The 27,538-nt window shown below is 45.6% G+C and overlaps 1 protein-coding gene across 1 annotated transcript in view; it reads right to left on the minus strand.

Annotated features, from left to right (window-relative positions):
* The window catches only part of SLO2 (slowpoke 2), a 1,142,188-nt gene extending 1,116,505 nt beyond the window's left edge, over positions 1–25,683 (minus strand). The window contains 1 exon segment of the mRNA XM_071691568.1: positions 25,504–25,683. The gene's annotated coding sequence lies outside the window, so the exon portion shown is untranslated.
* Positions 25,684–27,538: the final 1,855 nt, after the last annotated feature.

The following is a 27,538-nucleotide window of genomic DNA, read 5'->3' on the forward strand; positions in this document are numbered from 1 at the left end:
TACTAGAGTTTCAGCATCGTAGTGCCTTGGCCCTATTTTACTTATAGAAATGGCCCAATCTAAAGCCTCTCTAACTTTCCAATGTTCTATTTCCTTGAGCACCACGATTTTTTTTTTTTAACTTCCCACGAACCCATTTTCTAACTCAAGAGGGGTCCCATTTTTCTACTGGGGTCCTGTTTATAATCATTAATAACTCATCCAATTTCCCATGTCGCACTTCGCCATGGACCCAATTTTCTTTTACGTAATCACGCTCCATTTCCTAACCAAGCAAGTCACTAACATGAAAATTGGAAACGTCTCATTTCGAACCTTACCAGTGCCCACATAATCTTCTTTTCCGAGTCTAATCTCCATACGTTTTAACACACAAAAGCTTCATGTGGTTCACAAAAGCTTCATGTGGTTCACAAAAGGTTCATGTGGTTCACAATAGGTTCATGTGGCTCACAAAAGCTTCATGTGGTTCACAAAAGCTTCATGTGGTTCTCAAAAGCTTCATGTGGCTCACAAAAGCTTCATGTGGTTCACAAAAGCTTCATGTGGTTCACAAAAGCTTCATGTATCTCACAAAAGCTTCATGTGGCTCACAAAAGCTTCATGTGGTTCACAAAAGGTTCATGTGGTTCACAAAAGCTTCATGTGGCTCACAAAAGCTTCATGTGGCTCACAAAAGCTTCATGTGGTTCACAAAAGCTTCATGTGGCTCACAAAAGCTTCATGTGGCTCACAAAAGCTTCATGTGGTTCACAAAAGCTTCATGTGGTTCACAAAAGCTTCATGTGGTTCACAAAAGCTTCATATGGTTCACTTTACATGTTTTAGAAAAAATATATGATTCAATGTTTTCATTTCAAATGTTTCCGTGAGAGACGAAAAAGATTCCATCGATTCATTTTTACGTTTCGAAATGACTCACTATGTTCATTTCAAATGTTTCAGTGAGGAGAAAAAGATTCTATCGATAGATTCTTACATGTTTCGCAGTAAGCCAAAAAAAAAAATTGGTCAAGCTCATCATGTTTCACTCAAGTGTTCAACTGGTTCACTTTCCATGCTTCAGAAAACGAAAAGATTCAGTCGTTTTAAGTGAACAATCGTTAAGGGGAGGAGGCATGAGGCCACAAGCAAGACTAATCTGTTTTCCAAATGAATCTTTTTTTTCCCAATGACCCCCATCCTCCTGGGGAGGGTTTCTAACCTGCCTGCCTCTCTCTCCCTGCATCACAACCGACTCGCATTAATTCAGTGAGTCTTCGAATCACTCGACCCTGCATGAAACGAGCGCTCCCGCATAACTGGCACGGTGATGTGGAAGGAAGAAGAGAGAGAGTGAGATAGATAGATAGATAGATAGAGAGACAGACAGATAGACAGATAAATAGATAGATAGGTAGAGAGACAGAAAGACAGACAGATAGGTAGACAGATAGATAGATAGATAAACAGATAGAAAGAGAGACAGAAAGACAGAAAGACAGACAGACAGAGAGATAGATAGATAGATAGAGAGACAGAAAGACAGACAGACAGACAAATAGATAGATAGATAGACAAACAGATAGATAGACAGACAGACAGACATTCAGACGTATAGATAGACAGATTTATAGATAGATGGGCAGATAAACAGAGAGAGAGAGAGAGAGAGAGAGAGAGAGAGAGAGAGAGAGAGAGAGAGAGAGAGAGAGAGAGACTGCAAGTCGTCGACGAACGACAGACTCTGCCGCAGGGCAGGGCAGGGCCTAGCGCGTAGCGCTCACCGCAAGACAGTACAACAGCTACGGAGAACGAGTCTTGTTTGTGGACGTGCGTCGTTGTCATGTCTCCTGGTCGTCGCGTGAGGGCCAGGTGGGGAGACAAGGCGGCAAACCTGGGCCATAGGAGTGATACTTGACAGCTACTGAAGTGCTGGCTCACGACGTAGCCATCGCTTAGCCTCGCGTCTGTGTTTACATCACGTGATTTGATCGTGATCGAAAACCTACATCCATTTCTCAAAGCCAAGAAGAATTTCATTTCGTAATATATCTTGTATTACAATTTGACTAATAAAAACTTACTCACTTACTTACTTACTTACTTAAATGGTTGCCAAGTGGAAGGAAAACACGTTATCTCCAGCGTGTGTCTATATACACAGGGCCTCTAACTCTATATAACTTATATTTCTTCTTAAATTCATAATTCGAGGCTAAAGAGAATGTTGACTTAAGGGTAAACACATCACTTAAAACTAACTTATTTAAACTCTTTATAGAGTAACTCGCACTGGTTTAGGGGGGAAATGTAACACTTAAAACTAACTTGCATTTATTTCTAAAGTAAGTCACGTTGGCTTAGGGGAAATATAACTTAGAACTAACTTAAATCTATTTCTAAAGTAAGTCATGTTAGCTTAGTGTAAATATAACACTTAAAACTAACTTACATTTATTTCTAAAGTAAGTCACGTTGGTTTAGGGGGAAAATATAACTCTTAAAACTAACATCTATTTCTAGAGTAAGTCACGTTGGCTTGAGGGTAAAGTTAACTCTTAAATGATTCTTCACCAGTGTCCTTCACCATCACCTCACACTACTAGTGATCCCTAACAGCCCAAACCCATGCCCTTGGTGGAGCGGCCAGGATACGAACCCCGAGCTAAGAAACACCTCTTACGACAGCAAACCAAACTACTTTAGCCTCGGGGAAAAAAAAGAGAGAAGGCTAAAGGTATGTCTCTTTCTGGGTTACGTCAAGGGAGATCAAGGGAATTTCTCTCTTAAAATGATATGAGTTTCCTTCTAGAGCGTAAGCCATGATTGCTTATCGGAAACTCTATTGCTGTCTCTTATCATATACCTTATCTATAAGACACTTGCCCGTGCTCTGAAGGTATCAGATAAAGAGGACATTGGATAGACCCCACCAACTGCAATAGTCATCCACTGGAGCAGACCTGAGGATAGATCTCATCCACCCCCACATCCCCGTCTCATATTTAAGTCACCTTCAACTCCGCCCTTGGCAACAGATGGAGCTGAGGACAGTGAGAAGGAGAAAAGGAGAGAACAGTGAGTGGGTGAAAAGCAGAGAACAGTGAGGGTCTTTTAAAAGTAGAGAACAGTGAGTGGGTGAAAAGCAGAGAACAGTGAAGGTCTGTTAAAAGTAGAGAACAGTGAGTGGGTGAAAAGTAGAGAACAGTGAGGGGGCAGTTAAAAGCAGAGAACAGTGAGGGGCAGTTAAAAGTAGAGAACAGTGAGGGGCAGTTAAAAGTAGAGAACGTGAGGGGCAATTAAAGTAGAGAACAGTGAGGGGCAATTAAAGGTAGAGAACAGTGAGGGGCAATTAAAAGTAGAGAACAGTGAGGAGTAGAGAACTATGAGTGGGTGGTGAAAATTAGAGAACACTGAGGAGGAGGACAGTAGAGAACTGTGACTGAGATAAGCAAGGAACTGAATGAGAGAAAAGTAGAGAACAATGGTCGAGAAAACACAGAAGTGTGAGTGTGAGAACAGAGTGATATATCTTGCTGTGGAGGGAGAGGTGGACTTGGCATCATAATGTGGAGGGAGCAGAGAGGGAGGGCAGTGGACGAATGGAGGGAAGTGGAGGAAGGGTTAAAGAAGCGAGAGAGGCAGACCGGAGCTGGGTGGATAGACGATTGCAGGAGGCGTGTCGAGGGAGAGAGGGAGAGAGAGAGAGGGTGAGGTGAGGGAGGCCAAGCGAACTCTAACACACCAGACACCAACGAGCACACCACAAGCTCGTTGCACGGGCGACGCATCGCATACAAGACAGACACACACACAGTCTCCATCCCAGGCCATCGGTGCTTGACGCGCGCCTCACAGGGGCTTGTCGGAAGGTCACCGACCTCCTGACGAGAGACACGGAGGCGCCCCACGAGCTCCTCCGGGTCCTCCGTCAGGCATTTACCTCCCAGGTTGAATCAACAACCTGTTAGCGGAAGGGAAATATACTGCACCCGGCGGAGGGGGGAAATCTAGTGGTGTCCCTCTGGACTTCCGTTCGTATCTGGAGCGAAGCTGGCTTCCAGGGGCCGTCCAGTTCGTCAGACCCAGCACCCGGGTCGTCGTCCTCCACACCTGCTAAGGAGCTGGCGAGATGAACGACCCTGACCACACTACTGTCGCAACCGCTAACCCATACGTTGCTAGGAGACCCCACACCCAACGCCACCCCAACCCCCACCACACTCCCCCCCATAATTGGGCTCCCTCTCCCTCCTCCTCCCCGCCACCAAGAGGATGCCGCCAGACAGCGATACACTTCCTACTGATGTCCTTCATCTCATATCCTACGGGCGGAAGAAGGTTCCCTCAACCTGTATAATGAGAGGGGTATATATATATATATATATATATATATATATATATATATATATATATATATATATATATATATACATATATATATATATATATATATATATATATATATATATATATATATATATATATATATATATATATTTATGTATTCTTTATGATGGATAAAGGTTGACTGTATGTCTCGTGTCTTCCCGTTGTGGTAATGACGAGAAAATAGATTCATTTCGACATGTGCAGCTCCTCTGGCCTCGTTCGGCATATCGTCTACCACCACTGACCCAGTCCAGCCCCGCGCCTACCACTGACCCTCTCCTGACCTTTCCCGGGCTGGCCTTCCACCACTGACCTCCCCCGACCTGACCTCCCACCACTACTCCACCTCCAGGAAGGCTCAAACTTGACCCCCGAGCTCATTCCTCTAGGGATCGTGCCCCATTAGCAAGATAATCTGTGAAATAACATTTTCCTGGGATGGGAGATCCTCTCTCTCTCTCTCTCTCTCTCTCTCTCTCTCTCTCTCTCTCTCTCTCTCTCTCTCTCTCTCTCTCTCTCTCTCTCATCTCTCTCTTACATCTTTCCCTTCTCTTCCTCTCCTCACACGAACAAACACATCCTACTTACACCTCTTTGGAAACGCTCGAACACACGCACCCTCCAGTCCTTCCCTCACACCACCCCCCCAAAAAAACCAGTCTGGGAGTGCATACCCACATCACAGTCTCCTGCACTTATGGTAATGTTTATGGTAATGTCCCGCACCCGCAGACGAAGGCGACGCAGGTGTACAGGTCGATCACTACCGACACACACACACACACACACACACACACACACACACACACACACACACACGCACACAAACACATACACACACACACAGTATGTATTACATGGGCCATTAGTATGTGTTACATGGATCCCTTTCACACAGTATGTGTTATATGGACCACTTAGTATGTGTTGCATGGATCATTACACACAGTATGTGTTACGTGGACCACTTAGTATGTGTTACATGGATCACTTACACACAGTATGTGTTACGTAGACCACTTAGTATGTGTTACATGGACCACTTATACACAGTATGTGTTACATGGATCACTTACACACAGTATGTCTTACGTGGACCACTTAGTATGTGTTACATGGATCACTTATACACAGTATGTGTTACGTGGATCACTTACACACAGTATGTCTTACGTGGACCACTTAGTATGTGTTACATGGATCACTTATACACAGTATGTGTTACGTGGATCACTTACACACAGTATGTCTTACGTGGACCACTTAGTATGTGTTACATGGATCACTTACACACAGTATGTCTTACGTGGACCACTTAGTATGTGTTACATGGATCACTTACACACAGTATGTCTTACGTGGACCACTTAGTATGTGTTACATGGATCACTTATACACAGTATGTGTTACGTGGATCACTTACACACAGTATGTCTTACGTGGACCACTTAGTATGTGTTACATGGACCACTTATACACAGTATGTGTTACATGGATCACTTACACACAGTATGTCTTACGTGGACCACTTAGTATGTGTTACATGGATCACTTATACACAGTATGTGTTACGTGGATCACTTACACACAGTATGTCTTACGTGGACCACTTAGTATGTGTTACATGGATCACTTACACACAGTATGTCTTACGTGGACCACTTAGTATGTGTTACATGGATCACTTACACACAGTATGTGTTACATGGACCACTTAGTATGTGTTACATGGATCACTTACACACAGTATGTCTTACGTGGACCACTTAGTATGTGTTACATGGATCACTTATACACAGTATGTGTTACGTGGATCACTTACACACAGTATGTCTTACGTGGACCACTTAGTATGTGTTACATGGATCACTTACACACAGTATGTGTTACGTGGATCACTTACACACAGTATGTCTTACGTGGACCACTTAGTATGTGTTACATGGATCACTTATACACAGTATGTGTTACGTGGATCACTTACACACAGTATGTCTTACGTGGACCACTTAGTATGTGTTACATGGATCACTTACACACAGTATGTCTTACGTGGACCACTTAGTATGTGTTACATGGATCACTTATACACAGTATGTGTTACGTGGACCACTTACACACAGTATGTGTTACGTGGACCACTTAGTATGTGTTACATGGATCACTTACACACAGTATGTGTTAAGTGGACCACTTAGTATGTGTTACATGGATCACTTACACACAGTATGTGTTACGTGGACCACTTAGTATATGTTACATGGATCACTTACACACAGTATGTGTTACGTGGACCACTTAGTATGTGTTACATGGATCACTTACACACAGTATGTGTTACGTGGACCACTTAGTATGTGTTACATGGATCACTTACACACAGTATGTGTTACGTGGACCACTTAGTATGTGTTACATGGATCACTTACACACAGCATGTGTTACGTGGACCACTTAGTATGTGTTACGTGGATCACTTACACACAGTATGTGTTACGTGGACCACTTAGTATGTGTTACATGGATCACTTACACACAGTATGTGTTACGTGGACCACTTAGTATGTGTTACATGGATCACTTACACACAGTATGTGTTACGTGGACCACTTAGTATGTGTTACATGGATCACTTACACACAGTATGTGTTACGTGGACCACTTAGTATGTGTTACATGGATCACTTACACACAGTATGTGTTACGTGGACCACTTAGTATGTGTTACATGCATACAGTATGTGTTGAAGGTATCACTTAACACATAGTATATGTCGCACGGATCCTTACCTATCCCCATAGAGAGAGAGAGAGAGAGAGAGAGAGAGAGAGAGAGAGAGAGAGAGAGAGAGAGAGAGAGAGAGAGAGAGAGCCAAGCTATCATAACACACTGGGACACATCATCATCATCATCATCATCTGTCAACATGAACAGACCAGCTCGAGAGATTCGCCCACTTTGACAGAAGCAGCGCCGAGGAAGTTTGACTAAGTTTCCCCCCGGGGGTAGAATTCTCTTAACCAAGTGTGACACATCCTTTGGAAAAAAAAAACACACACACACCGTCCTCAGTTTCCTTTCTCTCGTTACCTTTCACACGGGATAGACATGGTTTCCTGAGTTACGTATATTCGATTTGACAGACACAGCCATGGAGGGTCGAAGTGCTATTTAGTCTTAGGCGAAGGGGGGGAGGTGGGGGATAAAGTCCGTGTGCACCGACACACCGATGAGATATGACAGACTGTCGGGGTTCGAACCTCTCTCCTCTATTCCCTACCTCTTACGAGCGTCTGGCACCTCCTGCTGCATGTGGGGAGCCAGCTTAACACTCGTGTGTGTGTGTGTGTGTGTGTGAGAGAGAGAGAGAGAGAGAGAGAGAGAGAGAGAGAGAGACACGGTTTGCGGTCTCAATCGTGCTGTCATGAGGGTATGATGTGTTCTGATAGTCTACGCGCCGTTTCCTGCGTTTGCGAGGAGGCGCCATGAATAGACGAAGAAAAGCCACATCTGCTCATATTCATTCCCGAGCTGTCATGTGTAATGCACCGAAACCACAGCTCCCTATCCACATCCAGACCTTTCCATGGTTTACCTAAGACGTTTCACATGCCCCGGTTCGGTCCACTGATAGCACGTCGATCCCCATATACCACATCGTTCCATTTCACTCTATTCCTTGAACATCCTTCACCCTCCTGCATGTTCAGTCCCCGATCGCCCAAAATCTTTTTCACCTCCAATTTGGTCTCCCACTTCTCCTTGATCCCTGCACCTCTGACAACATACATCCTCTCTGTCAACCGTTCCTCACTCATTCCCTTGATGCGTCGAAGCAATTTGAACACACCCTCTTCAGCGCTCTCTCAATCACATTCTTTTTTACCACCACACATCTCTCCTCTTACCCTTTCAATTACTTGATCAAACCACCTCACACCACATATTGTTCTCAAACATTTCATTTCCAACAGACAACAGTTCCAGCCACGCCGTTCTCCAACAGACAACAGTTCCATCCACGCCCTTGTCCAACAGACAACAGTTCCAGCCACGCCGTTCTCCAACAGACAACAGTTCCAGCCACGCCGTTGTACAACAGACAACAGTTCCAGCCACGCCGTTCTCCAACAGACAACAGTTCCATCCACGCCCTTGTCCAACAGACAACAGTTCCAGCCACGCCGTTCTCCAACAGACAACAGTTCCAGCCACGCCGTTGTACAACAGACAACAGTTCCAGCCACGCCGTTGTACAACAGAAAACAGTTCCAGCCACGCCGTTGTACAACAGACAACAGTTCCAGCCACGCCGTTGTACAACAGATAAAACGGCGTGGACGAAGAACAGAGGCAATGCGATTGTGAGTCAGAGGAAACGAGTCTGGGGGAAAAAAGAAAACGGATCGATTGGCTAATCCATAACTTGGGTTGTTAGTATCTCCCGCCGGCTGAGAGAGGAGACCCACAAACTGGGTTCTTCCTTCCTACAATCGTCCTGTGACCTCCAAAAAAAAAAACACCGTCCCGTGACCTCCACAATCACTATCCAGTCAACGCCAATGAATACTGTCTAGTGACCTCTGAATACACTGTCCAGTGACCTCTGAACACACTGTCCAGTGACCTCCAAAAAAAAAACACCGCCCAGTGACCTCCACAATCACTATCCAGTCAACGCCAAAGAGTACTGTCCAGTGACCTCCAAATACACTGTCCAGTAACCTTCAAATACACTGTACAGTGACCTCCAAATACACTGTCCAGTGACCTCTAAGTACTCTGTCCAGTGACCTTTACACCGTCAGGAGACCTTGCAATGCATAACGATCTACCTCCAAATTGTCCAGTGACGTGGAAGGCTATCACGAAAACCTCCAAACTTTTCTGGGGTTTCCTAAACGTCCAGGGACATTCCAAATATCCTAAACGTCCAGGGACATTCCAAATATCCTAAACGTCCAGGGACATTCCAAATATCCTAAACGTCCAGGGGCATTCCAAATATCCTAAACGTCCAGGGACATTCCAAATATCCTAAACGTCTAGGGACATTCCAAATATCCTAAACGTCCAGGGACATTCCAAATATCCTAAACGTCCAGGGACATTCCAAATATCCTAAACGTCCAGGGGCATTCCAAATATCCTAAACGTCCAGGGACATTCCAAATATCCTAAACGTCCAGGGGCATTCCAAATATCCTAAACGTCCAGGGACATTCCAAATATCCTAAACGTCCAGGGACATTCCAAATATCCTAAACGTCCAGGGACATTCCAAATATCCTAAACGTCCAGGGACATTCCAAATATCCTAAACGTCCAGGGACATTCCAAATATCCTAAACGTCTAGGGACATTCCGAATGTCCAGAGGGTCTTCAAACTGGCCAGAGATTACTTAAAATGTCCAATGACGTCTTAAACTGTCCAGTGACGTGGAAACTCCAAACTTTATGTGATTTTTAAAATTTCTAAAAGACTTTTTTGAGATGTTGAGGGACGTATTAGTCGCCCAGTGACCTCCAAACTCCCAGTGACATCCAAACTCCCAGTGACCTCCAAACTCCCAGTGACATCCAAACTCCCAGTGACCTCCAAACTCCCCAGTGACCTTTTCTCTCTCGTGTCACGTGAAGATCTCAAGATCCAGTTTCCTCAAAATCTTCCAGTAACCCTCCAAAACGAACTTGACTCCAAAAACTTGTTGTGTCCTCCAAACAGTTTAGACCGAACGACTCAATTGGTCACAACAGAAAACTATCGTAAGGATCTTCAGTGACTCCAAGACTATATTCTCTAGTCTCCAACACTATCCCGTCCCCTCCAAAACTGTCCAGTGACATCAAAAATTTCCCGATGAGCTTCAAATCATCCAGTGACCTCCATAACTGGACCGGTGACCTCCAAAAACAGTCTAGTGACCTCCGACACCGTCCGGTGACCTCCAAACACTCTAGTGACCTCCAACACTCCGGTAATCTAAAGATTACTTATTCATCAACCTCCAACATTATCAAGTGGCCTCTAAAGCATTCACTGACCTCCAAAAGAGCCCAGTGATACACTAAACCTTCAGTAACCCTCAAAAATCTTCAATGGCTTCGGATCTACCCACTAACCTCCAAAACTCTGACCTCCCAGCTGTTCATAGATTACCTAACGATCCCAACCACTTAAATGACCAACTAACTACTCAATTACCTACAAACTACATGGTAACTGCCAAACTCTCTAATGGCCTTCAAGGAACCCTTGTTGCCTGCAAATTCCATTACCTTCCTAAACTACATATATTGATCGCCAGGGCTTAATGATCATATCCAGTGACTTATATTGATCAATGATTTCTAATCTACTCCAACTACAAATCAATTGTATTGACCATCAAACTACCTAACGACCCTCTAAAACTATCCATTGACCTTCAAAAGACGTGTATCAATTGTATTGACCATCAAACTACCTAACGACCCTCTAAAACTATCCATTGACCTTCAAAAGACGTGTATCAATTAATTTCCCCTACTATCCATTGACCTTCAAAATACGTGTATCAATTGTATTGACCATCAAACTACCTAACGACCCCCTCAAAACTATCCATTGACCTTCAAAATACGTGTATCAATTGTATTGACCATCAAACTACCTAACGACCCCCTCAAAATTATCCACTGACCTTCAAAATACGTGGATCAATTGTATTGACCATCAAACTACCTAACGACTCCCTCAAAACTATCCATTGACCTTCAAAATACGTGGATCAATTGTATTGACCATCAAACTACCTAACGACCCCCTCAAAACTATCCATTGACCTTCAAAATACGTGTATCAATTGTATTGACCATCAAACTACCTAACGACCCTCTAAAACTATCCATTGACCTTCAAAATACGTGTATCAATTGGCTCTTTAGATGGTAAGGTGATGCATGTACACACACACTGACCTCCTAACTGTCCAATCCCCTCCAAATCATCCAATGACTCTAAATGTCCTAGGACCTCCAATTGTGCTGTGGCCCTTTGGCTGTTCAGTGACCTCCAAATTGTGCTGTGGCCCTTTGGCTGTTCAGTGACCTCCAAACTGTCCAGTGAACTCCAATAACTTCAAAGAGTCCAGCGACTGTAAAAAATTTTCCAATGACCTCCAATCATTCGAAGGGCTTCCAAAATACTTCAAAACCTTCTAGATTTTCCAAGTGGAGTTAGACTGATTATACTGGCAGGGGCAGGGGGGTATGATGGCCTTCCCTAGCTGGCTACACTGGCAGGGGCAGGGGGTATGATGTACTTCCCTAGCTGGCTACACTGGCAGGGACAGGGGGTATGATGGCCTTCCCTAGCTGGCTACACTGGCAGGGGCAGGGGGGTATGATGGCCTTCCCTAGCTGGCTACACTGGCAGGGGCAGGGGGTATGATGGCCTTCCCTAGCTGGCTACACTGGCAGGGGCAGGGGGTATGATGGCCTTCCCTAGCTGGCTACACTGGCAGGGGCAGGGGGTATGATGTACTTCCCTAGCTGGCTACACTGGCAGGGGCAGGGGGTATGATGGCCTTCCCTAGCTGGCTACACTGGCAGGGGCAGGAGGTATGATGTACTTCCCTAGCTGGCTACACTGGCAGGGGCAGGGGGGTATGATGTACTTCCCTAGCTGGCTACACTGCCAGGGGCAGGGGGTATGATGTACTTCCCTAGCTGGCTACACTGGCAGGGGCAGGGGGTATGATGTGCTCAAGGGTCATACCGTCGTGCTCAAAGGTCGTACCGTCGTGCTCAAGGGTTGTACCGTCGTGCTCAAGGGTCGTACCGTCGAGCTCAAGGGTCGTACCGTCGTGCTCAAGAGTTGTACCGTCGTGCTCAAGGGTCGTACCGTCGTGCTCAAGAGTTGTACCGTCGTGCTCAAAGGTCGTACCGTCGTGCTCAAGGGTCGCACCGTCGTGCTCAAGGGTTGTACCGTCGTGCTCAAGGGTCGTACCGTCGTGCTCAAGAGTTGTACCGTCGTGCTCAAGGGTCGTACCGTCGTGCACAAGGGTTCGTACCGTCGTGCTCAAGGGTCGTACCGTCGTGCTCAAGGGTCATACCGTCGTGCTCAAGGGTCGTACCGTCGTGCACAAGGGTCGTACCTTCGTGCACAAGGGTCGTACCGTCGTGCACAAGGGTTCGTACCGTCGTGCTCAAGGGTCGTACCTTCGTGCACAAGGGTTCGTACCGTCGTGCACAAGGGTCGTACCTTCGTGCACAAGGGTTCGTACCGTCGTGCTCAAGGGTCGCACCGTCGTGCACAAGGGTCGTACCTTCGTGCTCAGTTTGAATACCATAAACCACACATCACACCAACTTCGGAGGCTTTCAAGGTCCCCCTTGTCGCTTGGCTGCAGTCTTTCCCATTCTCTACTTTCCTCATGACGTCAGCATCATCAGCAAACATACTCGGGCATGGTTCCCGTCCATTTGGTAGGTCACTTACAAGGATCAAGAAGAGCAATGGTTCAAGGACACAACCTTGCGACACTGGTGTCTCAGACCCATTTCGAGAAGCCTGCCTTGGCGTACATCTTTTGCTCCCTCCTACTAAGATTCCCTTTTTCTCCATCGATGGAGTATAACCCTCATTCCAATCTGATGATCCGCCTTCTTAGCCAGTCCCCCTACGTGGTCTAGTGTCAAAGGCTTTCTGGCAGTCCAGAAACACACACAACCTTTCTCTGGTGTCTAAAGGTGAGCTCAAGCTAACAGAAGTTTTGGGGTTTTATCATGCGTGACCTTTCCCTGGCTCCATGTTGCCTCTCTGCAGCATATCACCCACTTGCTTCCTGATTATCTTTTCCAGTATGTGTGTGTAATTGCCTATCTATAATTACCTTTGTGCACCGCAGGGAGAGGGAATTTGACACTCATGGGGCCAAGTCTCTTGAACATTCTCTTATGTCATTCAGCCTCACAAACGTTTGTCACCTGTTCGCATTTGCCACACGTCTTCATTATACTACAAAAGCACTTCTCGCTGTCTATCCTTAATAAATTTCTTGCATAACTTCATGTTCTCTCCTCCTATTGTATTCTCCAATCTTGTTGTATTCTCCAAACTTATTGTATTTTCCAAACAATCTAGAGAAGAAAACTCGATCAGTCACAACAGAAAACTATCGTAAAGTCTAACTTTACAGTCCACTTCGTCAATCTGGTTTCCAAACTTGAAGGTTGTGATCGCTCACGTCGCTCCCCATTCTTCACACTCCTGGATAACATCCTTCGTGCTCTCCTGCGGACCTTCTCTCTTAACTCTTTGTCATTCTTTAGGTGTGGTAACCAAACGTGAAAATGTATATTCTTTTTTGGCTTTACATTAATATGACCAGGTTGCTTAATATTTCTTTACCTATATACTGGAAAGCAAGTGTGTGATTTCTGTTGCTGTATTGCGGGGGTAAAAGAGAGTTTTGAATGTGCGTTGCCCCGTTTCGCAACCATGTGCATATACCATGATAACGTCATGTATAAACACACACACACACACACACACACACACACAGCCTAGCATTCGCCAGGTATCTATATAAGGACCCGGCTGTGACCCAGCTTCCCTGATCCGTGTTTCGAACCCTGTCCCGTTCGTGGTTCACTGTACCACACAGTTTCGCTTTTAAATTCATCCTCTGAAGAATTTCCACTGACATCACCCAAGATCACTAGGTAGCATTCGGCCATTTTCTACCACAAACCAACACAAACTTGTCAGACTTTTAGGGAGGCATATCCATCATCTGGTGGACTTCAGTTGCTAGCTGGAAATAATATTAGGTAACTATTGTAGCTGTCTGCCTTTATTCCAGGATGTGATTATATTTGGCCGTAATCCATTTAAAAACTCTTTTGATATAAAAATTTGCTTGTGAGAAGCTACCAGATAAGCCAATTAGGAATGTACCGCTTTCACTCTGCCCAGGTTTTAAGAGCTTTGTGGAAGCAACAAACCTGTGGGCAAGTGTAACAAATATTGTAATTTTAAGGCAAACCAGTTAGCTTGCTTTAAAGGAATAATTCATTTAATATTATTGAATAGTAATAAACCAAGAAAGATAAAGATGATACATTTCACTTTTATGGATCATATTAATTTTATATAAGAAATATGCAGAATATATAATTTTTTTGCCCAGAAATAAATAGCATTTGCATTTCATGATGCATCACTTTTGCCTGTAATTACTTATTACTCACATTGTCAAATATTTCATGTGCTCTTTTTAATATACATCATTTAGCAATAGGTAAAGCATTAATGTCTTCAATTTGCTTGGGAAAAACTACACCCAGAAATTCAGAATTACATTTGTGTAAAACTATTTATGCTGTAACATCCCTAAAGAATTCCAAACTACAGGTTTCAGAGGACATGGGTGTTCGTATAGCTTTTCAAGGTAAAGTTATAATTTTATTAAATTCTTTTTTATCAGCCTTATTTAATTTAATCGTCTCTCCCTATAGACTAACCCATTTCTGATGAAAGTGTCACTTTCTGAAATCCATAGTAAATAATAATTTTTGTACCTTTGATGGAAGGTTACTATTTAGTTGAATCACCTGCTATATACCCAGTTCTGGTCATTGCTAAATATCAGCTGTTCAGTTTTACTACATAGTTCTAGCGAAGAGCCTCGTACAAAGCTTCGCTTCCCCTGTTCTCTAGCACAGGATAAATGGAAAGCGGGATGAACAAAAATTGTCCTTAAGTGTTGAATTTGTTTTGGTTTCTGTTGATGAGTCATGGTGGAAATCTAGTTCCATGTAAGTTTCTACAGGGTTGACAAAGTAGAGGGCAGTGTAGGTTTCATTCAATCGAGCGTAGGCAGTAGTGAGGTTTGAAACATTAGTCTCAAAAGACACTAGAATGAGGGACTCATGTGCATATTGGCCCTTGAGCAAGGACAGAGGGAACTTGTCTCCAGGGCAACTCAACATTGTAAGATGTAGCTAATATACATACATTACTCTCAAACACGCAACCCTTAATAAGGTGTGACGTGGCATGGTTTTACACCGAAATTTAACCAGATTAGTGTCTTTCAGTCTCTGAATTTGGGTTGCACCAAGTTTGAGTTTTACAGTGAAACCCTAAAAAAAGGAGAAAAATGGCTTGGAAATCCCAGAGCAAGACTCAACTTCACTGGTCAGGTTATAATTTTGTTAATTTATTCCAGCTTCAAATAGCTACCTTTGTGAAATATAAGGTCTGTTTGGTTTAGTAAATCCTTTTTTTGTACATTACTGTAGTATGCAAGAGTTCTTTGTACAAAAAGAAAAAGATCCCATGTATATAAGTTGGTGTGGTATGTTCTTGTCTTCTGTCAAATTTGTATCTTTTATTCTGTTATCCTTTGCTTCCCCAAGTAGTTTATGTACATTTAATCTCTTCATTCATTGTCATTTACTAGTGAACTGTGAACATATGCTGGTAAACTTTCACCTGTAATTTTTTAGGATTTGGTAGATGTTGACTATCAAACTATATATATATATATATATATATATATATATATATATATATATATATATATCTTCCCTGGGGATAGGGGAGAAAGAATACTTCCCACGTATTCCCTGCGTGTCGTAGAAGGCGACTAAAAGGGAAGGGAGCGGGGGGCTGGAAATCCTCCCCTCTCAATTTTAATTTTCCAAAAGAAGGAACAGAGAAGGGGGCCAGGTGAGGATATTCCCTCAAAGGTCCAGTCCTCTGTTCTTAACGCAACCTCGCTAATGCGGGAAATGGCGAACAGTATGAAAGAAAGAAATATATATATATATATATATATATATATATATATATATATATATATATATATATATATATATATATATGTATATATATATATATATATATATATATTATCCCTGGGGATAGGGGAGAAAGAATACTTCCCTCGTATTCCCTGCGTGTCGTAGAGGGCGACTAAAAGGGGAGGGAGCGGGGGGCTGGAAATCCTCCCCTCTCGTTTTTTTTTAATTTTCCAAAAGAAGGAACAGAGAAGGGGGCCAGGTGAGGATATTCCCTCAAAGGCCCAGTCCTCTGTTCTTAACGCTACCTCGCTAACGCGGGAAATGGCGAATAGTTTAAAAGAAAGAAAGAAAGATATATATATATATATATATATATATATATATATATATATATATATATATATATCGATTAGTGAATGTTGGAGTCAGATGCTTATAGGCTTAACGTGCAACCCAACAACCCGAGAACCATTAGTTATTTTTTTTTTTTTTGCTTTGTCGCTGTCTCCCGCGTTTGCGAGGTAGCGTAAGGAAACAGACGAAAGAAATGGCCCAACCCACCCCCATACAAATGTATATACATACGTCCACACACGCAAATATACATACCTACACAGCTTTCCATGGTTTACCCCAGACGCTTCACATGCCTTGATTCAATCCACTGACAGCACGTCAACCCCGGTATACCACATCGCTCCAATTCACTCTATTCCTTGCCCTCCTTTCACCCTCCTGCATGTTCAGGCCCCGATCACACAAAATCTTTTTCACTCCATCTTTCCACCTCCAATTTGGTCTCCCTCTTCTCCTCGTTCCCTCCACCTCCGACACATATATCCTCTTGGTCAATCTTTCCTCACTCACTCTCTCCATGTGCCCAAACCATTTCAAAACACCCTCTTCTGCTCTCTCAACCACGCTCTTTTTATTTCCACACATCTCTCTTACCCTTACGTTACTTACTCGATCAAACCACCTCACACCTCACATTGTCCTCAAACATCTCATTTCCAGCACATCCATCCTCCTGCGCACAACTCTATCCATAGCCCACGCCTCACAACCATACAACATTGTTGGAACCACTATTCCTTCAAACATACCCATTTTTGCTTTCCGAGATAATGTTCTCGACTTCCACACATTCTTCAAGGCTCCCAGAATTTTCGCCCCCTCCCCCATCCTATGATCCACTTCCGCTTCCATGGTTCCATCCGCTGCCAGATCCACTCCCAGATATCTAAAACACTTCACTTCCTCCAGTTTTTCTCCATTCAAACGCACCTCCCAATTGACTTGACCCTCAACCCTACTGTACCTAATAACCTTGCTCTTATTCACATTTACTCTTAACTTCCTTCTTTCACACACTTTACCAAACTCAGTCACCAGCTTCTGCAGTTTCTCACATGAATCAGCCACCAGCGCTGTATCATCAGCGAACAACAACTGACTCACTTCCAAGCTCTCTCATCCCCAACAGACTTCATACTTGCCCCTCTTTCCAAAACTCTTGCATTCACCTCCCTAACAACCCCATCCATAAACAAATTAAACAACCATGGAGACATCACACACCCCTGCCTCAAACCTACATTCACTGAGAACCAATCACTTTCCTCTCTTCCTACACGTACACATGCCTTACATCCTCGATAAAAACTTTTCACTGCTTCTAACAACTTGCCTCCCACACCATATATTCTTAATACCTTCCACAGAGCATCTCTATCAACTCTATCATATGCCTTCTCCAGATCCATAAATGCTACATACAAATCCATTTGCTTTTCTAAGTATTTCTCACATACATTCTTCAAAGCAACACCAAAATTCCCTCGCCAGGGTTACCGTCACAACTCCACAATACAGCGAGACCAGCTACACCGTAAACAACGAACACACACAGCTCCCCTCGCCGGCCAACTCATGAATTACGGAGGTCGGTTAGTCCGAGAACAATGTTTATCTTTATGTTCATTTTGCTTTGTCGCTGTCTCTCGCGTTAGCGAGGTAGCGCAAGGAAACAGACGAAAGAATGGCCCAACCCACCCACATACACATGTATATACATACACGTCCACACACGCAAATATACATACCTATACAACTCCATGTATACATATATATACACACACAGACATATACATATATAAACATGTACATAATTCATACTGTCTGCCTTTATTCATTCCCATCGCCACCTCGCTACACATGGAATAACAACCCCCTCCCCCGCATGTGCGCGAGGTAGTGCTAGGAAAAGACAACAAAGGCCACATTCGTTCACACTCAGTCTCTAGCTGTCATGCAATAATGTACCGAAACCACAGCTCCCTTTCCATATCGGATGGTGGGTTTATCGAGAGTCCGGATAAGAGGTTATCTCTCATAAACAGACTTGTTTATATAGTATCGGATAACGGGACCAGTCGGTTATCAAGAGGCCGGATAACAGGTTTAACCACTATGATGATTTGGGAAACGGAGTTTGAAGACAACGCCAAAGAAACGAACAAAATTGATGTTAAAGAAAAAAAATATTGGCTTCATAATTCATCAAACGTATTTGTCTCAAAATAAAGGAAAAAAATAAATAAATCACCTTTCAAGTCCAGGTCAAAAAATTACCTACACACGTGCAGTTACTTTTTTTTCTAATACGAGTAACAGAAACTAAAATCAGGTTAAAAAAGAGAGTTAAGTCGAAGTCTTGTTCAAAAGCAGGTCTCGGGTGGGTTCTGAACGTAACATATTGCCATGATGAAAATATATGACAAAAAAACCCCAATCAAAAAAAAAAAAAAATGTACAGGCGGAAATTAAACATAGTTCCAAAATGTAAGGAAAAAAATGTCCTATTTCTTAAATATTGAGAGGAAGAAGCAGGCAATCGCGCTGCAGGGTTCACAACGCTGCTGGTATGACCTAGATAATAATCCTTATCGCAAAATACAATATACTTCTCAACTGTTCTGTCTGCCAGACAGGTCCAGGAAGGTCTGTCTACTGGACGCCCCGGGTAGACAGTGGTACGAGGAATGGAAAAGGTCTTCCAGGCACAAAACGAATTGGGAAAAAATTACTTTGATGATCATTTCCTAGCATTTCCCCTCCCCGCCATGTGTCAACCTCTTCCCAGTGAGCCGTAATCACACACACACACACACACACACACACATACACACACACACACACACACACACACACACACACACACACACACACACACACACAACACAGTGTTACATAATCTCTCATTGTTATCAAGTGTTGATCCATTAAACATGTACAATATCTGTTGAAGAATTTCGAACCTCCATGAATGATGGAGAGAAAAAAATGAATGCTGGACATGAAAGTGAATGAGGAAGGATGAAAAAAGGTGACTGAGGCTCATCAGGATGTTGAATTTTAAGAGATGTATGAGGAGGGGGGACTCAGTGAGGACACCTTTCTCTCCATCATTATGCAAACAGATCCCTCATTAGAATACGGATGGGGTAATTACCTCATCACAACACATTGTTGGAGACGACCTCATCATAACATATTGTTGGAGGCTACCTCATCACAACACATTGTTGGAGGGAACTCATGAGAACACATTGTTGGAGACGACCTCATCTCAACACATTGTTGGAGGGAACTCATGAGAACACATTGTTGGAGACGACCTCATCTCAACACATTGTTGGAGGGAACTCATGAGAACACATTGTTGGAGACGACCTCATCTCAACACATTGTTGGAGGGAACTCATGAGAACACATTGTTGGAGACGACCTCATCTCAACACATTGTTGGAGGCTACCCCATCACAACACATTGTTGGAGGTTTTACCTCATCACAACACTTCGCTTTAGGGCATATCACAATACACTGTTGGAGAATATTTCATCACCACCATTTTGGTGAATGCCTCATTAAAGCACACTGGTGGAGGATATCTCATCACAACATACTGTTGGAGAGTATCTCATCACAACACAGTGTTGGAGGTTGCCTCAACGCAACAACGTTGGAGGGTAACTCATCAGACCACACTGTTGAAGGTTACTTCATCACAACACATTGTTTGAGAGTACCTCACTACAACACAATGATGGAGGATACCTCATCAAGACACAGTGTTGGAGGATACCTTATCAAGATACAGTGTTGGAGGATACCTCATCAAGACACAGTGTTGGAGGATACCTCACCAAGACACAGTGTGGGAGGATACCTCATCAAGACACAGTGTTGGAGGATACCTTATCAAGATACAGTGTTGGAGGATACCTCATCAAGACACAGTGTTGGAGGATACCTTATCAAGATACAGTGTTGGAGGATACCTCATCAAGACACAGTGTTGGAGGATACCTCACCAAGACACAGTGTGGGAGGATACCTCATCAAGACACAGTGTTGGAGGATACCTTATCAAGATACAGTGTTGGAGGATACCTCATCAAGACACAGTGTTGGAGGATACCTCACCAAGATACAGTGTTGGAGGATACCTCATCAAGACACAGTGTTGGAGGATACCTTATCAAGACACAGTGTGGGAGGATACCTCACCAAGATACAGTGTTGGAGGATACCTCATCAAGACACAGTGTTGGAGGATACCTTATCAAGACACAGTGTTGGAGGATACCTTATCAAGACACAGTGTGGGAGGATACCTCACCAAGATACAGTGTTGGAAGATACCTCATCAAGACACAGTGTTGGAGGATACCTTATCAAGACACAGTGTGGGAGGATACCTCACCAAGATACAGTGTTGGAGGATACCTCATCAAGACACAGTGTTGGAGGATACCTCATCAAGACACAGTGTGGGAGGATACCTCATCAAGACACAGTGTTGGAGGATACCTCACAAAGACACAGTGTTGGAGGATACCTCATCAAGACACAGTGTTGGAGGATACCTTATCAAGACACAGTGTTGGAGGATACCTCATCAAGACACAGTGTGGGAGGATACCTCACCAAGATACAGTGTTGGAGGATACCTCATCAAGACACAGTGTTGGAGGATACCTTATCAAGACACAGTGTGGGAGGATACCTCACCAAGACACAGTGTGGGAGGATACCTCATCAAGACACAGTGTTGGAGGATACCTCACCAAGACACAGTGTGGGAGGATACCTCATCAAGACACAGTGTTGGAGGATACCTTATCAAGATACAGTGTTGGAGGATACCTCATCAAGACACAGTGTTGGAGGATACCTCATCAAGACACAGTGTTGGAGGATACCTCACAAGACACAGTGTTGGAGGATACCTTCATCAAGACACAGTGTGGGAGGATACCTCATCAAGACACAGTGTTGGAGCTGGACTCATCACAACACAACATTGGAGGCTGGACTCATCACAACACAACATGGGAGGCTGGGCTCATCACAACACAACATGGGAGGCTGGACTCATCACAACACAACATGGGAGGCTGGACTCGTCACAACACAACATGGGAGGCTGGACTCATCACAACCACAACATGGGAGGCTGGACTCATCACAACACAACATGGGAGCTGGACTCATCACAACACAACATGGGAGGCTGGACTCATCACAACACAACATAGGGAGGCTGGACTCATCACAACACACATGGGAGGCTGGGCTCATCACAACACAACATGGGAGGCTGGACTCATCACAACACAACATGGAGGCTGGACTCATCACAACACAACATGGGAGGCTGGACTCATCACAACACAACATGGGAGGCTGGACTCATCACAACACAACATGGAGGCTGGACTCATCACAACACAACATGGGAGGCTGGACTCATCACAACACAACATGGGAGGCTGGACTCATCACAACACAACATGGGAGGCTGGGACTCATCACAACACAACATGGGAGGCTGGACTCATCACAACACAACATGGGAGGCTGGACTCATCACAACACAACATGGGAGGCTGGACTCATCACAACACAACATGGGAGGCTGGACTCATCACAACACAACATGGGAGGCTGGACTCATCACAACACAACATGGGAGGCTGGACTCATCACAACACAACATGGGAGGCTGGACTCATCACAACACAACATGGGAGGCTGGACTCGTCACAACACAACATGGGAGGCTGGACTCATCACAACACAACATGGGAGGCTGGACTCGTCACAACACAACATGGGAGGCTGGACTCATCACAACACAACATGGGAGGCTGGACTCATCACAACACAACATGGAGGCTGGACTCATCACAACACAACATGGGAGGCTGGACTCATCACAACACAACATGGGAGGCTGGACTCATCACAACACAACATGGGAGGCTGGACTCATCACAACACAACATGGGAGGCTGGACTCATCACAACACAACATGGGAGGCTGGACTCATCACAACACAACATGGGAGGCTGGACTCATCACAACACAACATGGGAGGCTGGACTCATCACAACACAACATGGGAGGCTGGACTCTCACAACACAACATGGGAGGCTGGACTCATCACAACACAACATGGGAGGCTGGACTCATCACAACACAACATGGGAGGCTGGACTCATCACAACACAACATGGGAGGCTGGACTCATCACAACACAACATGGGAGGCTGGACTCATCACAACACAACATGGGAGGCTGGACTCATCACAACACAACATGGGAGGCTGGACTCATCACAACACAACATGGAGGCTGGACTCATCACAACACAACATGGGAGGCTGGACTCATCACAACACAACATGGGAGGCTGGACTCGTCACAACACAACATGGGAGGCTGGACTCAATACAACATGGGAGGCTGGACTCGTCACAACACAACATGGGAGGCTGGACTCATCACAACACAACATGGGAGGCTGGACTCGTCACAACACAACATGGGAGGCTGGACTTATCACAACACAACATGGGAGGCTGGACTCATCACAACACAACATGGGAGGCTGGACTCATCACAACACAACATGGGAGGCTGGACTCATCACAACACAACATGGGAGGCTGGACTCATCACAACACAACATGGGAGGCTGGACTCATCACAACACAACATGGGAGGCTGGACTCATCACAACACAACATGGGAGGCTGGACTCATCACAACACAACATGGGAGGCTGGACTCATCACAACACAACATGGGAGGCTGGACTCATCACAACACAACATGGGAGGCTGGACTCATCACAACACAACATGGGAGGCTGGACTCATCACAACACAACATGGGAGGCTGGACTCGTCACAACACAACATGGGAGGCTGGACTCGTCACAACACAACATGGGAGGCTGGACTCGTCACAACACAACATGGGAGGCTGGACTCATCACAACACAACATGGGAGGCTGGACTCATCACAACACAACATGGGAGGCTGGACTCATCACAACACAACATGGGAGGCTGGACTCATCACAGCACAACATGGGAGGCTGAACTCACCACAACACAATATGGGAGGCTGGACTCATCACAACACAACATGGGAGGCTGGACTCATCACAACACAACATAGGAGGCTGGACTCAACACAGCATGGGAGGCTGGACGCATCACAACACAACATGGACATGGGAGGCTGGACTCATCACAACACAACATGGGAGGCTGGACTCGTCACAACACAACATGGGAGGCTGGGTTCATCACAACACAACATGGGAGGCTGGGCGCATCACAACACAACATGGGAGGCTGGGCGCATCACAACACAACATGGGAGGCTGGACTCGTCACAACACAACATGGGAGGCTGGACTCGTCACAAAACAACATGGGAGGCTGGACTCGTCACAACACAACATGGGAGGCTGGACTCGTCACAACACAACATGGGAGGCTGGACTCATCACAATACAACATGGGAGGCTGGACTCATCACAACACAACATGGGAGGCTGGACTCGTCACAACACAACATGGGAGGCTGGACTTATCACAACACAACATGGGAGGCTGGACTCATCACAACACGGGAGGCTGGATTCACCACAACACAACATGGGAGGCTGGACTCGTCACAACACAACATAGGAGGCTGGAGTCATCACAACACAACATGGGAGGCTGGAGTCATCACAACACAACATGGGAGGCTGGACTCACCACAACACAACATGGGAGGCTGGACTCACCACAACACAACATGGGAGGCTGGACTCACCACAACACAACATGGGAGGCTGGAGTCATCACAACACAACATGGGAGGCTGGACTCATCACAACCTAAAGCTAGTACAGTTAGCCACAACACAACACACAGTGTGTGCAGCGGGCTGGCCTGTCTACCACAGGAGGAAAAAGCCTCGGGAAAGACGCCTGTGGTGGAGTCTCAGGCCAAAGGGCGTCTCTCCTCATCTTTCACCACATCCTGAGAGGGGATTCTCCCTCCCCAGCCACAGCGCGCCACAGAACAGGGCTATGTCACAGTTCTCTCCACAGGAGGAAGAAGAGAAAATGGACAAAGAGGAAGAGATAACATTGAATAGTGAGGGATAGTTACCATGGCAACGATTGTGAGGGGCGACTCATCCCCCCCTCATAGTTCTAAAGGTCCCTCATCGACATTCGTCCCCTCATAGAAGGCTACAAAGGTTAGTACGGTGTGAATGAGTGTGAGTGTGTGTGAGTGTGTGTGTGTGTGTGAGTATGTGTGTGTGTGTGTGTGTGTGTGTGTGGGGCGGGTTGGACGTAAGGAGGTGGGGGGGGAAGGAGGTGGGGTGCAGCAGGACACCTGAAGGAGGCGCAGGAGGAGGAAGACCAGACCAGAGGCGTTGTGTAGGGGGGTCGCGCTAACCCCGAACTCAGGGGCACAACCTGGTGGTCGAGGTGTGTGTGTGTGTATGTGTGTGTGTGTGTATGTGTGTGTGTGTGTATGTGTGTGTGTGTGTGTATGTGTGTGTGTGTGTGTATGTGTGTGTGTGTGTGTATGTGTGTGTGTGTATGTGTGTGTGTGTGTGTGTGTGTGTGTGTGTATAACTGAGTCAACACCAGCTCCAAGGGGCGCCCCACCACCACGACACACGGGGCACTTGACGTACACGGACGGCAAGAGCGAGGAGGAGAAATGACCCCCTCCACACACACACACACACACACACACACACCACACACACACACACACACACACACACACGACGGAGCCACACGCACGCACACACGTACCCAGAGACCATCTCTCTCTGGTTTGCTTATGTCTGTCAACAAACACTGGGGGAGGCGGAGGGGGGGAGTAGATAAACCCAGGGGTTCTTCCCTCGCCCTCCCGCCCCTCCTCTCCTCCCGCCACGGCAGGAGGAAGTTACTCACGTCAGGTGGGGGGCGTCATGGCGAGGTGATGATGGCTGCTTCACCTGAGTACGTAATCCCGAGACGCGTGTGTGGTGGCGGGTGGAGGAGGAGGGCGGTATACACCTGTGCCTTGGTGAGGGTCAAGTGACATGTGGCGCGGACCGGGCGTCTGCTCCCTCGCGCGGCTCGGCGGCGTCTGTCCATCAGCTTCGGCTAGCGCCGCGCCGCAGGCGCACCGAGAAACACACCGCAGTTGCCGCCTGGGGCATTAACGGGACGTACCCCCACGTCACACGAGGGGCGGCAAGCGAGTGTCCACTCTTAGTACACCAAGGAGATTGGATGACCTAACCAAGGAGGCAGGATGACGTTAACCAAGGAGGTTGGATGACTCCAAGTCTCTCCTGACGGAGATGGAGTGGTGATGGTCATAGCAAGGCAGTTCGCTGGTCCATTTATTGGGCCTAAGATGAGGCGTCTCTGGCCCAGGGTTCCCTCACAAGTGGACTAACCACATTACCTTGTCTTCCCTAAAAAATCACCCCAAAACTCACAACAAACTCTCATTCGAGCTTCATTCTTTCCCATCACAGTCTCAGCTCCTAATTACGACTACCTTCAAAACATGGAGATCATTCAAAGAGTAATAATCCACTTCCATTAACTGAAATCTATGACAAAACCCAGGCGTGTGAGATGATGATGATGTTCCTCTCGCACGACGCGTGATGAAAGAATCATTGGACCGCGTTCCCTCGCAAAATCATTGGACCGTGTTCCCTAGACCAGGCTGGCTCCGGCAATACTGAATATTCTGTAGAGGAATTTTGAAGGACCTGTCCACCACTCGAGCGGTCGTATCATCTATTCCTTACGAATGATGAGTTTATCTCGATAGATTATATTATTGATCACATCTTGTATAGTGCATGTGTGTGTGTGTGTGTGTGTGTGTGTGTGTGTGTGTGTGTGTGTGTGTCTCCATAAGGTTCAGAGCTGCACTCCACACAGGAGCAGGGACATGACGGAGTCCTCTGGAGCAGGAAGTTCCCCCGACGAGATTGTATTCCTCTCCGTCCACTGACGACGGTGACCTCGTCCAGGGCGTGACTCCTCCCTCGCTCATGAAGCTTCGGGGCAAGACTCACGAGGGTCTCGACTCCTGCGGGTTCGAACCAGCGGTTCCTGCCATCATCCTAGCAACTCTCTCTCTCTCTCTCTCTCTCTCTCTCTCTCTCTCTCTCTCTCTCTCTCTCTCTCTCTCTCTCTCTCTCAAGTTCCCTCCACTCTATTGGCTGCTGCAATATTGACCGGACTAACCTTTAACCAGCGCTGATCGACGCTTTCCCTTCCCCTCACCGAAAAACCTTTCCAGTTTCGAGCGACTGACTCGGACGGACGGACGGACACACACACACACACACACACACACACACACACACACACAACGGTCTCGGGGGAGGCTCTGGAGAGAGAGAGAGAGAGAGAGAGAGAGAGAGAGAGAGAGAGAGAGAGAGAGAGAGCATTTCCTCTCCACTACACCTAACCTAACCTAACCATAACACTTCGGGCCCACAGAACTCAACTCCAGGAGCCAATCTGGCTCGTTAGGTTAGGTTGGTTAGCTGGCTGGGTCGTTGGCTAGTTATTAACGTTTCTGGCCTGTCAATTGCCGCGGGTCAACGCCACCAGGTTATAACCAACAACCGGAAAAACATAATGGGTAGTTGGGCTTCATCGCCAATCAACTGCCTTGGTTTGTACGTGGGATTGAGGGTAAAGTTCTATCCACCATTCGACATATCTTCAACACCTTCTTTAGGTCTTGTGAATAATTCGAAGACCACACAGCCACTCCCACAGTGAATGCTTCCCCTGTGGGGCCAGTCTGACACCAACATTTCACATCATAACACATATTTGAATTACTCCTCACCACGCAACACGAATTTAGACATTATTTCTTATCATAAAATCTGTACACAGTATTCCAAATAAATAAATATATATATATATATATAATTCAGGATTGATTATATAGTATCACAAGTCA

Source organism: Panulirus ornatus, chromosome 50, assembly GCF_036320965.1.
Source record: "Panulirus ornatus isolate Po-2019 chromosome 50, ASM3632096v1, whole genome shotgun sequence".
Lineage (NCBI taxonomy): Eukaryota > Metazoa > Arthropoda > Malacostraca > Decapoda > Palinuridae > Panulirus > Panulirus ornatus.